The sequence below is a fragment of the Aythya marila genome (genome assembly GCF_965140915.1).
Source record: "Aythya marila genome assembly, chromosome: 10".
Classification (NCBI taxonomy): Eukaryota; Metazoa; Chordata; class Aves; order Anseriformes; family Anatidae; genus Aythya; species Aythya marila.
In genome coordinates this window covers 5,163,507-5,177,667 of record NC_139051.1, presented here as the reverse complement: position 1 = coordinate 5,177,667, position 14,161 = coordinate 5,163,507, and the positions used below count along the sequence as shown (strand labels likewise).

General features: G+C 52.3%; 1 protein-coding gene across 1 annotated transcript in view; it reads right to left on the bottom strand.

Moving 5' to 3' along the window:
- The window catches only part of FRMD4B (FERM domain containing 4B), a 106,882-nt gene extending 94,416 nt beyond the window's left edge, over nt 1-12,466 (bottom strand). Inside the window, exon 1 of the mRNA XM_082768596.1 lies at nt 12,405-12,466. The gene's annotated coding sequence lies outside the window, so the exon portion shown is untranslated. The remainder of the gene's footprint in view (nt 1-12,404) is intronic.
- Between the last annotated feature and the right edge of the window lie 1,695 nt (nt 12,467-14,161).

Below are 14,161 nucleotides of genomic sequence, written 5' to 3'. Positions count from 1 at the left end.
GAAGAAAGTGGCAGAGCAAACCCCAGCCCTGCTGTCAGACAGGTCCAGCAACGCAGAACAAGGAGCCCGAGGCAGCGTGCGCTCGCCTCCCCTCCTGCCGAGGCACGCACGGAGCCAGATCCCTGCACAGAGCCAGCCAGCACCGCCCCGAGGGGCTCCCGGGGGTACAAGGACACTGCAGGGCGTGGAAGAAGGCTGCACCCTCTGCACGCCCTGCGAAGAAGGTACAGCTGCCACCTGGCAAGGAACTGAAGCCGAGGTGCAGCTCCTCTCCCAAAGCAGGGCAGGTGCCAGCTGTCCCCAAGGGCTCCTGCACAAGCAGGAGCGGCCAGCTTCAAGCTGCTCCTCCATCCAGACCAGCAGCTCAGCTCTGAAACCAGACAAGGGCCTTTCCATGCAGTGCCACAGATGTCCAGAAGGCAGTGGAACAGGTAGAGCACCTTCCCTGCAGCTTGTTTGCTACCAGCGAGCCACTTCCCTGCCAGGGCAGAGGCCCCTGCTCATCAACAGCCAGGTTTCCTCTCCAAGAGGGATTCGACTCCTTAATAGAAAAATTGCTCCAAGATCTCCCTGCTGCTCAGGGATGTTCGCAGCTGACCTGCTCTTCACACCCACTGATGGGGGGAGAAGGTGGCACAGGTGTCCTCAAAATGAGATCCATCTGGGAAACTGGTGAGCTTGCTGCCCTGCCCTGCCAGCAGCCCAAGAAGGATTTATCTCATTCCTTTCCCTGGCAGAGACCTCCCCGGGAATATGTTGTACTTATGTGCCATGCATTCCCATTGCACTGCTATAAACATCCCCTCTATGGAAATGCACAGCTGGGCATAGAAGTATCAACTATTCTTGTGCATGGTTTGGCTCTTTCCTCTGCAGCCAGGCAGTGCAGCGGTAATTCAAACAGATTTGGTGATCCTGTTCTGCAAGTGCCTGCACTGGTTTTAAATCAGGAGCACTAGGCTGAAGCCAGCCCCCCCCCAGATGGTTTGCTCACACCTCAGCAGCACGGGAAGCAAAACCACCACGAGAAGCCCCAGAGACCACACGGTGATGGGCAGAGGGCTGGGGGTGAGAAGGGAAGGATCGATCTGCTCATGCCTTGTGAGAGCTTCTGAAACTGAGAGCCTGGAACAAGGAGAGAAAAGATGACGTGACAAATATTTTGAGCGAGCAGAGCTGCTGGATAAGCTGTGTTCCAGCACAGGCTCTCCGTGCCCAGCAGCACCCCGAGCAGCAGCAGGATAATGTGCTCGTAACTCACCGGCACACGGGCACATGGCAGTGCTCCTGCTCACTGCAACAGCTCCCAGTGTAATTTAGCAAAGACATGGAGCCTGCTCTATCAGGTTTCTCCCTCGGAGCAGCAGCACACCACTTCTCAGCTGTTGTTCATTGTTGTTTTGGAGCTGAGTTGGGTTTTCTAACAGAATTCACAAGAAGGGGCTGCTTGGCACTGCTCCGCACACAGGATATGTAGAGCAGGTTTAGAAGTCACCTCAGAGCCATTAAAACAGCAACAGACAGAAACGTGGCTACAGCTGCACAGCATTTAAAACTTTAAAATCCCCAGCTCTGAAAATTTGAGCCTGAACTCCAACAGAACCCATCAGTTCAATGTGGGCTTTGGATTCAGCAAGCTCTTAATGAGAGCAGCAGCCCAGCTCTGCTGGTTCAGAGCAGCCCCGAAAGCCAGATGCTCCACGCAGCTCCACATTTCACCGAGCATCTCTGCTGAGAGCACCTCAGCACACATCCCATCCCCGCACAGCAGCACTGGAAAGCCTTCAGAATTCATCCTCCATGTAACACCGCTGAGCAATGCTGGAGGAAGGGACGTTTCTGCTACTACAAGCAGCAGCAAGCCCTCAGCACCACGCAGATAAGCCCCGCACCGCTGCCTCCAACAGCTGAGGCAGCTCCCAACCATCCGACTGCTGCGTGCATGCACGGAAACCACGCAGGAGCAGCTGGAGACACACAGCAAGTGGGTAGGGAGGCCAGAATTCGAGGCATTCGTGAATGCTGCTGCACCCAGGCCCAGGGCAGGGCAGTGCCAGCGCTCAGCCACAGCTCACAGCACAGCGTTGTGCCCTCGGGTGCACCCAGGGCCACCTCAGCCCCCAACCCCAGACCCTTTTTGTTAAGGCCATGCACAAAGAGGTTTTCTTCTGCTGCAGGTTGGGTGCAACCCCTGCACCAGGCTGAGCAGCCTCACGCAGACAGGAGGCAGAGAAACAAGGCAGGAACTGCACAGAGCTTTTGGTAACCAGCTTTTGGGGTGGTTCTGACAACAGCAGGTCAGAGCTGACACGTTATTACCCCAGCTTTCACAAGTCTCCCATGTCAGCTCCCCGCCCTGCAACCATTTCAGCTTTTCCCCTCAAACCCAGCAGCCACTTCAGGCTAGGAGCTAATTTGGGGCAATTCATTAGGCTCCTGGAACTCGGGCAACAGCAACTCCAGCTGTGCCCTTCCTAAATGAATCCTGCACAGAAACAGCACCCCACCCTTGCAAAAAAGTTAATTAAGGATTCTTTTGCCTGCTCCCAGCAGATCAGAAGGCAGCAGATGCTGTCAGACAGGTTTGCTTTCTGTTATTACCTATTTCAGCAGCAATTCACCTCTCCTAATCCCATTTTGAATATCAGGTAGTAGAGACACATATTAAAAGGAAGGAGGGAGGTTTACTGTAGCCACCCATGCAGCGCTCGTTGAGATGGAGCTCCAGGACAAGGCAATCGACTACGGCAGGATGAATTGCTCTCCCAAAACTTGGGGGATGTGCCATTCCTCACAATATTTGCTGGAGGTTTACTTTACATTCATGGCTAATTTCCTAAGAATGATGAGCATGCAAAATACATCCCTCTGTTAAGGGTCGTCTTCAAAATGTGGGGAGATGCAGCACATCCCTGCCCAGCTCACAAGCAGCTGTGATTGTGGCCTCAGAGCAGAGCTTGAGGGACAGGGCAGGGCTGCGTGCCCACGGCTGAGCTGTTTTAATCAATACCTGCATCTTGATTTTTTCTGAATGAAGTTAAATGCGCTTTAATTGAATGTGCACCTGTCAGGAGCGCAGTGCTTCGGAGAACCACCTCATTTTCGGAGGAATGACTCCAGTAGCTGATATTGCCAGCCTGTAATAACAGCTCACCGAAGGCATGGGGGGAGGCTGCAATTTAATCCCTGCTCCCGTCTTGCCCCATCCTCCCCTCAGGCACACAGCACAGCTTCAGAGAAATTGTTTGCTTGAAATAATTGCGCACCAAAGGGACAAACCAAAACTTTCAAAGCCTTTTGTGCTTGAGCAGGGCCCAAAGCACCATCACTGAACGCCTCCGAATCCTTCCTCCCCCAGAGACGTGCCGTGCTTCGTCCTACATCTGTTATGTCTGGTCCCAAAACTTACCCTGTTGCAGTCACAGCTCTGCCTCGAAGCCTCCTGCTTGTTGTTCAGGCCAATGTGCTGGTGCCTGGCACGGGCTTATCTGAAGAATTCGCTAAAATGGAGCAAATCCAAACCAGGTTCCTACCTGTTTCCTCAGCCTCCTGCACTACCACCTCATGACACGGCACTGAATGGGCCTCCTGCGCCCATCAAATACCTGCCAGCGGGTTTCTTTGCACTGCCCGAACACCTCCTTGTGCTTTGGTGGTTATTTGCACACCTGGTCTGTGCTGTGAGCAGCCTTACAGCATCACCTCATTGACTCCGGGAGTCACCACACCACTTCCATGTGCCACGCACAGAAGAGACCATTCACAACAAAGTACTTCAAGCAGATCTTCCCAATTCACCAAAAACTGCTTTAACTTCTCCGCTATTTTTCTTCCCATGCACAAACACCTTTCCCTTCCTTGAGTCTCCCCCACACAACCAACCCCTGCAGCTGATGGCAGGAGCCTCAGGTTCAGCCTCTTGGGCTCCATCAGCAAAGAGCTGCTCTGCAAACCCACACAGCGCTGCCCAGGACAAGGAACAGTAATGATGGGCAAGCTCCAGGAGATCCTCATGGCTGGGAAGGCTCTGCTAAACCTACCTGGTAGCCAGCAGCAGGCTGGAACCAGGGGTCTTGCAGGCTTAGAGGGGGTATGGCACAAACCACACAGCCCCAGACAAGGCTTGCACAAGAGCCAGCGATATCAGGGACTGAATGTGACGTGCAACCTAAGGATCCAAGTGCCTCCAGCCTGAGGTGATGGGCACCACTGCTAGAGGCTGCTCCCACATCTGCAGGAGCCCCAGGAGAAGAAAGCAAGCTACGCCCAGGTGTTGGTTCATCTGCTACAAACTTCCCCACCAAACAACCCCCCTCCAAAGCCTTTCATTCCCTTCCAGAAGCGCTGGATACCAGGCTGGGAAGCGCAGCACCCCGAGGAGCCTTATCAGCCATCGCTTCCTGCACAACAGGAGCTCCCACTCCTGCCCCGGGAGGCACGGCCGCCCCAAAGCCTCCCCCGGGGCTGGGAGAGGCCCAGGGGCTGCAGAGCACAGCGAGCGGGACCAGGAGGGGCCTGGAGGAGCAGCTGGAGACGGCAGCAGGCAGGGACCTGCCTCCCCGGGCAGCACTCGGAGCTGCAGCGCTGCCCCTGCCACCACCAGAGCCGGGAATATCCAAGCACCCTGCAAAGCTTTCAGCTTGCAGGAGCACTGAAGAGGCAGGATTGCAACTATAGAAGTCAGCAGCACACCAAAAATAAAGGAGAAAACATGAAATAACTTCTGGCACCTCCCAGGCCTGCCCTCATGCTTCTGCAGTGGCTGCAAGGTAAGGGAACAACACGACGTCCTTTCAAACAGCCACAAGAGCAGGAAATCTGCTCCCATGCTGCATTCAGCAGCTCCACAGACAGCCCAGCAATGGTGTGGAAGAGCACGTCCGATTGTTTTTCCACTTACCTGGAATCACTGGGCGAAGCTTTTAATGAGAAGGGCTGGCCAGCTGCCTGCCTGCAGCAGCCCCACACTTGCCACCCCGTGTCACTTCGCACAAGTTCCCTTTGTTTTTCCTCTGGCTGCTGCTCCCAGCCCTGCCCCACCCAGGGTCAGCTTTTCTTGACTTTTTTTTTTCCTCCACATTTTATTTTCGGAGGACAGGGCTACAGAACAGCACTAGCATGTAAAAACAGCAATTACAACTCTGCAGAGGAAGTGCCAGACAGGCAGTCTACCACAAAGCACAGGCAGACACCCTGCACTGAAGCAACGAAGCTGGAGACAAGTGTTGGAGCAAGCAGGGAGCCTCGCTCCTGCTGCCACCCAGATCCCACGCAGCAGCGATGGCACTCGAACGGATCTGAATGCACATCCCGCATCTCTGCTGCTGCACACCCCGGGCTACAGCCAAGTCATGTGGAAGAGATGGGAAAAGGGGACAGGATTTCCCCTACAGGAAGGAGAAGAGGTGCAGCGCGCCTTAACAGGCACATTACGCCCTGATAGGGTGCAGCTGGTGAAGGAGGAGATGTTAATGCACTGCACCAGCAATCACAGCCACTAGCACAGGGTTAAAAATGAGGTTTAGGCTGCAAACAATTGGTTAAAGTCACTGAACTCACCTGCCCCATGATTTTTAGGGACAAGCAAGGTTTGCAAGGGAAAGGCAGGAGCTTTGATGATAGCAGTAACCCCAGCCCAGACACATACACCCCTGGCTCCCCCCTGCATCTGCTCTCTGAACAGCACACTGCTTTATTCTCCTCCCCCAGCAATAATCAATCCAAAGGGACAAACTTGGGAAGCTTCAGCTTTGGCACGTTCCTTACCTGCCTCACACTACTGCCTATAAAAGAGCTGTCAAGCCAAGCCTGCCAACACCCCCGGATGTCTCAGGTTAACTGGGACCCGTTCACTTATAAGACTTCAATTCCAATTCACCTCCTGTTCCACAGAAAGCTTATTAGATGGCTCCTCTGTTTCCAGCAGAGACTCAAATCCAACCCTTATGGCGATTTACTTGTAAGTGCAATGAAGGCTAAAACATGGAAAGTGAGCTACGCTTTGCCAAGAGCAGCAGACTCACATGGTCAGCATTAGGAAATACTGACAGATAAGCACATAAACGTTCGCTCCGTGCCAGATAATGCATCAGCAGCAAGGCTGCCAAACAGACACCTCCTGGAGCTTCCCATTTCTGACTCCCATGCAGGCAGGACCAGGTCATGCCGTAGAAATGATTAGGAAACATCACTTCTCCAAGCTTTTTCCTGTGCAAAAAAAGCAGAGACTGCTAAATCAAGAGATGAGATTAATTTTCAGTGTGAAGACAAGTGTTATAAGAGTTCAGTTCATTACCTAAACATTCATTTTGAAAGATGAAAGAAAACTGAGTCCAGGTATCCAGAAACTCCAGTACATTATCTACACAACAGGTTCACATCTCTCCTACATTACACTGACAAGCTCGCTTTCAGTATACTCCAACTGTATTTTAATAACTAAAGCATTAGAATTCACCAACCCTACGCTAAGCTTCTTTGGTACTGGGGGAGGAACAAGTGTTTAAAAACTGTTGTATTTTACTGCAAAGCTATGCAAGTAACATGGTAGAGGTTGGAAAGACTCCCACTGCAGCACATCCTTTTCAAGTTCCCATGTTTCACCCTTTTGCTCCATACACAGCTTTCATATGTGGTGCTGTCATTTTACTGAAAGAGTATTATTAAAGTTTTGGTCATTTAAAGTTTGCTTTCAGCTAGATTCTGCTCCCAGGCATCATTCCTGCAAATAAAGATATTTCCTTCACATTATGCACAAGAGGATAATCGGTGTCAGAATTAAATACGCTTAAATTGCTGGGTCTGCATTCTGGAGGGGTTATTAGTTTGCTTTCTAAACCAGGAACATAAGTCTAAATTAAAACAGAAAGAGTAATAAGAGATTGTCTTACAACTAAATGAAAGTAAGGAGAAAACCTCCTTTTCATGAAACAACTGGTAGCTACCCCCATGAGTTGGGGACCAGCGTTTTGGAGATGCTTGCCACGCTCTGGGTACACATTTCCACCCCTACTGCTTTCAGAGACAAATGTCACAGACCACATCGAGGTCTAATCTTTTTGTCTTTTGATATTTAAGGCATTTTACCTTTAATTATTGCTTTCTTTATAGTGTTGCTTCAGACCAAGCTTTCTTGCACAACAGCTCCTGAGCATGTGTCCATCTGCTTCCCATAAGAGCCAAGCGAGATTCTTGGGACTGATGCAGCAGCCGCGTTCCTGTAGCCCATGCATTTAGCACTGCAGTGTCTCTGGAGGTATTATGTCAGATAAAATACATCAATATGCTATGATCTCAGCCTGAGGCTAGAATACGGATGGCAGCTGCCTTTTGTGCTGTGCCCAGCCAGGTCTAGAACAGCCCCACCGAGCTGTTCTCCTCCTCCTGGCTTTGGGGACTCCTTCACCCCCCAAAAACCCAAGTTTGCCTCCCACTCTATGCAGCCCTACATCTTCCCACCACATCATCGTCCTCCACCTCTTACTCGAGCCTTAAACCAAAGGGATGAGCACATTAAGCGCTGCCATATGAAAATACTCAGCATGCTCTGACCACAGCCACAGCCTCTGCTGTGCTCCGTGGGCCAGGGCAGGCTGAGTCAAGTGTTCTCCAAAATCTCCAGTGATTGTTATTGCTTTCAGGCTTGTTTCTAAACAACAGAAAACAGTCTCTGCCCCAAGATGCTCGTAATGAGCTCAAGTCCTTCTAGGACTTCTTGGGAAATAAGGAGAAAGGGTGCCCAACTATTTGCTGATGTTTTTAAATGGTAGATTTAATAACAATCAAAATACTCCAGGAGTTTCCTAATCATATTAGGCCTCATTTCAAGGGGGGGAAAAAATCAGCTGGGTCATTTATGAATAAAGCTGGAACACATGGGAAGTGGTATTTCAGTAAAACTGTGCAATTCCACAGCTCTGAAGCACACAAATGGTATTCCAAGGAAATTCTTAAGTAAAACTCCAGGCAAAATTTTGGCCTCACGATTCCAGTCAATTTCAAGAGGATCAAGATTTCACCATTGGATTTTCTCTCATCACTGGATTTCCTATAATTTTTATTTTCAGGACTGATGAGCCCTGAAAGTAATCTTCCTTGGAATGTTTGCAGGGAGAAAAGATAATTCTCTGAAATATTTTATGTAAACAGCACAGAGGAATAATAACCACTGCTCTGCAGAATATGCACAAGTGTCCATTTTCGCTTTGTCTCTGCTTTCAGGAAAAGGGAGGTTGTTTGTAACGCAACACAAGGTAAATGGATTGGGTTCTAAAATGCCTCACGCACGAGGATCTGAAAAAATAGAGGATTAATTGTAAGAGATTGATATACACAGAGATTAACCAGACTGTGGAATTCTCTTTCAAAGAAACTAAGCATAGCTCAGACATTAGCATTAGAAAAACTGCAGGGTACACATCTTGCACATATTAGAGAGGGTTTGGGGTACCCACCTCCCACTGCAAAGCCACGGGCACACAGCAGAACACGGCCAAGCAGGCTGTGGTGATTTCAGCTGGTCAGTGCTGATCAGTACCAGCAGTAACTGATCACACGCATGCCCTTAAGACCAACAAAGCAGTGGCTTAATTCATTTGGCACCATAACTAGACCATAGCAGCTCTGGTCACACCCAGTACTCACCAGATTTGGAAAAATTACAGCTGTGAGCCAGAGGCACGGAGCAGGGACCTCTCTTGCACTGGCAGAGGAATGGAAGGACCTCGGTGTCAGGGCTTTGGACATCTGAAGGTCTGAGGGAACTTTATAAGGTCCTGGACAACGGCTTTTATAGTGGTTTGTTAAAGCAGCCAAGAGCTAACAAAATGACCATGGTAGAAGTGCATTTCTCTTCAGCATCCTTCTTTTGTACAAGGAAGTCCCCTTCCTTGGCACTGAAGTTGTGACAGCTGCAGAAAACCTGAAACTTGCCTGCTCTACGTACTGCAACCACCAACCAGGTCAGGCTCTAAGCCGAGAAGGCATCACCATAACATATCCTTCCCCAACTTTGGGGGAAGATTTTGGGGAAGAACCCTGTAAGCAGGCTAAGCAAAAACAAAGGGCTAGCTGAAATTACAGTTTGCATGTATCCAATGTGCAATCTACGCTTTCCAAAAATTACAATCCTGAAGGAGCCACGTTTCGGTGGTTTGTTGTGTTGCTTTAAAAAGCATGAGACAAAAAATGCCAGCTTTCCATAAGCTACACCATTTAACCACAGAATTGTTAACAGTTGCTGAGAGCACTGATGCATTATGGTTGGGGGCAAGAGGAAGGCTTAATGCTTCGAAACGGCTGCAGCCAAACGATAGCAGCTTTCCTTGTGGCTTTTCATCATTATACTGGATGCAAACTGCTTAGCCTGTTAAAATATAGATATACATGCTCTAAGCCAGCCGAGGAACTGTTCCCGTAACTAACTGCTGCCATACAACGCTGATGGCCAGGCCCATGAGATAAGGGGACAGCTCATTTATCAGTAATGCCCGGTAGTGACCTACTCAGTGCACTCAGCCCTAGACTTAACCACAACCTCAGAGTTTGAAGCATCGACCAGCCCCGTGGCAATGGCACACGTTGGTTTATCTGAGCTCTGATCACAAATGCAGAGGTGCCAAGCCTACACCTCCCTCCCACCAGCCCTTCCTGCAGTGGTGAGGTGATCTGAGCAGCTCCATCCTCCTCACCTGCCATGTGGGTTCATGTGCTCCGCAGCTGTCCTCAGCTGCTCAGAGACCTTACGCAAGAATTGCGCTGCTGTGTGAAAGCTGCTGTCCGCAGGCGGCCCTTACATTCACTCCAGCTTCCCCTTTAAGCACGGAAACCGTTTCACTTGTACTACAGTTAGAAAAACAGCAAGTTGAAGCCTGGTACTAGCCTCTTGCAGAACTGTTTTTTCCTTAACTAAAAATTAAGATTTTTTGGTATTTAATCCAAGAGTGAAGTCTGAATCGTGATTTAAGCAGGTCTCATATCAAAGGAGCTCAGGACGAGCTGCACCTTGCTCCCACGTAGCCTGAACTCGGGGTCTGCCCCTTGGCACACCACCAGCTGGGCCCTGAGCTCCCTTACTCTGGCCAAAGTTGTGTCAGCACACCTAGGGAGAAGGACAGAGGTTTTCCAGCCACATTCTCCAACTTGCCACAACTCCCCATGCCTCCAGCCCTTTTGCTGCTCCTTACATCCTTCGACTGCTGAAACACAGCATCCCAGGGACAGGGAGAAAGTGAAGAAAACATTATAGCCAGTTTGTATGGAAAATCAATTCAGTTCAGACATCTCATTAACCTCCTAACCTGCTCATCCCCGAGCTTTAATTTATACTACCGCTCACAAAAGCGCCTGACACTGAGCCACCATCTCCACTGGAGGTGCAACAGGCACAGGCCTCTGATGCCGGGGATGCCATTTGCCCCACTCCTTGCATCCCCTTCCCTCCTCTGCCATTCAGCACACACTAAGGAGCACTGGAGGAAGAAAAGAGGATGAGGTGCAAGAGATCTTTGAAAATTGCGTAAGCCCTGCAGTGAGCCTCCCTTCCCCTCTGCTGCTTTAATTACCAGCAGCTCAGAGCAGGCTGGCCTGTGCCCAGGGTGCCTATCCACAGCCCCACTGGGCAGAGAGCATTTTGTCTCAGTAGCCCAAAAACACCCCAGCTTCAGCACCTACGAAGTGAGCAGAGCATCACCATGGCAAACCACAGGAAAACAGTCACCTGCGTGACAGACCTCAGGAATTCGTGTGCCCAAAGCCACGGCATTCCGGCACTGAACGGATTGAAAGGTTTCTGTACAACCGCTGCCTTCTGACAAAGATGACATTTCTAATGGACTGAAGTGCATGTTCATACTGAGGTTTTTTTTTTTTTTTTGACATGTTCAATACATTAGAATCAAACTGAAAAGATCAAGTCTGACACAGCTGCACCCATAGATGTTCAAGGAAATCAGCACGATAAATCTTGGGATAAACCAGACCAAACCTGGAAACACACAGTTGCAGGGAATATAAATCTTTAAGGCAAGCACTGCTAACTCCTGCAGAAGCAGCTCTTAAGATCTTCAAGGAATCATTCAAGAAAGCGAGACCACAAATGAAAGCAGGTAGCTGTTCCTAGACACATCCCCACCTCTGCATGAAGCAGCCCTATGGGAAGCCCTGCAGTGTCCCCAGCCCGCAGAGCAGCTCTCCAGCCAGTGCCCTCCTGCTGCTCAAAGACCTCCCAAGCTGCAGCCACATAAGACCTGATTAAAGGCCACTTCACTGCTGGGAATCCTGTGAAAGTTATGAGAATGAGCTCAGCTGCTCTTTGCTTCCCATTAGGTAAAACCCTAAGTAAGAGCTTACGGAACAAAGCCCCGTAAGCAGCCCGGTCCTGCAGCCAGCAGCTACCGGCCGCCCTCTGGCCCAGCACAGGCACAGGAACATCTCCAAACGGGTCTGGGTAACACCAGGACACTGCAGGAGGTGGGGATGGGGAGCTTCAGACCCAAGCTCCTGACCCAGCTCCTCCCTGGACCTCCTCCTGCAGCCACCACGGGCACGCTCACCTCCCCTGCCGAGGATCAAGATGTTCAATGCAAGTCCCCAGCTACACCCAACACAGCTGTGGGCCACCTAGTCCCACATAAGAAAAAAGGGCACACCATGGTCAAAATTGAAGCATTAGGTTATTTCCCACCATTACAGCTGGGTTGGAAAGCCTGGCTTAGGGGCGCAGTGCCTAGCATCACCCCAGCCCATGCAAAGCGCCGCAGAGGCCACCAGCAATCACACCCTGAGCACACAGCAGCTGCTAAAAAAGTTGATTTGGGTGCAGTTTAAACCTCCTCCGGGCAATGGGGACGGAATGGGGGCACGGCAGCCAGGCTTCACACCGAGGGGCGAGGAGAAGCTGCCCCAGGAGGCAGGGCAGGACCCGGCAGCTCCGGGCGCTGCGAACCTGCCCCTGGCCGGAGCCGGAGGAAGAGCGAGGCGAGAGGAAGCACCCCGAGAACAATGCGGGGAAGGCAGCGATGCCGCCTGCTATTCTGGGAGCCGGGAGGAAGCCAGGCGAAGCCGGGAAGGCGAACCCCGGCAACAAAAGCGGGAGGAAGCGCTGTGGGTTTCCTCTGCTCGGCCTGGGGCCGGCACCAGCGCCCCGCTGTCTGTCCGGCTGGCTGGCTGTCCGTCTGTCCCCAGCCATGTGCGGGGCCAGCCCCGGCTGCCCGGCTCGGCACCGCCACGGCGAGGGCAGCAGCGGGTCCCCGGCTCCGCGCACCCTGCGGCAGGCAGGGAGCATCCAGCAGCGCCCCCCGCACCGCGGGGACCCCGATCCCGAGCTCGGGGGGGGCTGCGGGAGCGCCGAGACCCCCCCCCTTTCACCCTCCCCCCGTGTCCCCTCGCCCCTCGTCCCCCCTTACCTTGGCTCCGGCGGGGCTCAGCACCACACGGGGGGCGGCCGGCGGAGCCCAGCCCGGCCCCGCATCCCCGCCCGGGCCGCCCTCCCTGCGGCGCCTGGGCTGGGCTGGGCTTAACGCCGGCCCCCCCGGCCCGGGGGTGGGGGCAGAGCCGCTTCCCGGCCCCCTCGGCCCCTTCTCCCCTCCCGGAGAGCCCCGGGGGGGCTCCGGGGCCGGCCGCGGTCCCCCCCGCCCTGCGCGCCCCCGGCCGGGCGCAGCATCCCCGGGATGGGGGCGCTGAGCTCCGGGGGCTGTGGCAGCCCCTTTGTCACCCGGCTGCGGCGGGGAACAATGGGCTGAGCTCGGGAACAGCCGCGCTGGGCTGCCACGATCCCTGCTTTGTCGCTGCCTCGGTGCCCGGAGCCGAGCGGGGAGCAGCAGCCTCGGGGCTGGCACAGAAAGAGGGGGTGCGGGTGGATGCACCACCGGGCGGGGGGCCCCCGGGAGCCAGCAGCACCATGGCAAGTCCCATCTGTTCCCCCAACCAAGCCATTGCGGCTTTCAGGGTGAGGAAACGCACCCAAAAGCTCCGATCGTCACCAAGGAGCAGACTGGGGTCCTTCCCAAAGTTTCACAAATCCTTGGTGGTGCATTTAATAATTCACAAGATTGAAATCCTCCCAGGTAAACGTGATCCATTTGCCTCGGAATCCTTTGGTAAGGAACAAGGGATCACCCCAGCAGGGCCACACCTTCCCTTGTGCCACATTTTCAGGGTACAGCACCCAACTACCCGGTGCCTGCCTAAAACAGAGGACCAAACAACTCAGCTTGCTTACATGTTTTGCCTGTATCCCCATCTGCACTCACAGAACTCAGCTTTACAGCATCCTTCCCAGGCTAGCAGAGACTTCCTGGGGGTCTTCTTCCTTCTCTTCCTCTGGGGTTCTGGTCTGGACTCAGAAGATGTGAAGATGCTCCCAGGTGCATTTCCTCTTGCCATGACTGTGGCAACATCATCCCTCCTGCTCCGAGCAGCCCAGACTTGGGGCTCATACCCCAGCAGCTTTGTCTCTTTTTTGTACATCACCCTCCAAAGCTCTCTGCCATACACCTTGCAGATTCGTTGCACCTGCATCACTCACAGCACAATCCTGCACTCACAGCACTTTCTGCACAATCCCCTGGTATTTATCCACAGAAACACCAAGCCCCGATCTTAGCTACTGCTACATTTATCACTACACCAGTCTCATCCCTGCCCAACTTCCAGCTACCAGTCCCCATCCCCAGTGGGCTCTGTCCTGCAGAATATGCACACAGCCTCCCCCAGAGATTGCTGTGTATCACAAGAAATTCCACCACTACTTATTTCAGCCACTGAAGTTCACTATCCCAACCTTCCTGCATGCAGTACTTCAAAATATCAATGTAATTTCCCCTAATGATGTGATGTATGCATCTATTTGCCTTCCATAAGTAATCCTAAATCAAAGTCTAGAGACAGGAGTGAGCTTCCTTTGAAGAAAGAAGGTCAGCCGATATTTATAGTAGCTGGAATAAATACTCTTCATCTGTTTTATAGCTGCATTATAATGAAATCAAAGGCTTGTAGAAAATGGTGCAACTGAACCAAGTGTGCACAGAGAACAAGTGATGGTAGAAGACCTGATGTGATGAAGGCAACATGGAGAAGTCCTTAAGCTATGCAGCCCCTTCTGGCTTGTATGTGACCCCAAGACACCAGCCTGGACCAGGACCCCATGGGGCAGGTGTCCCAC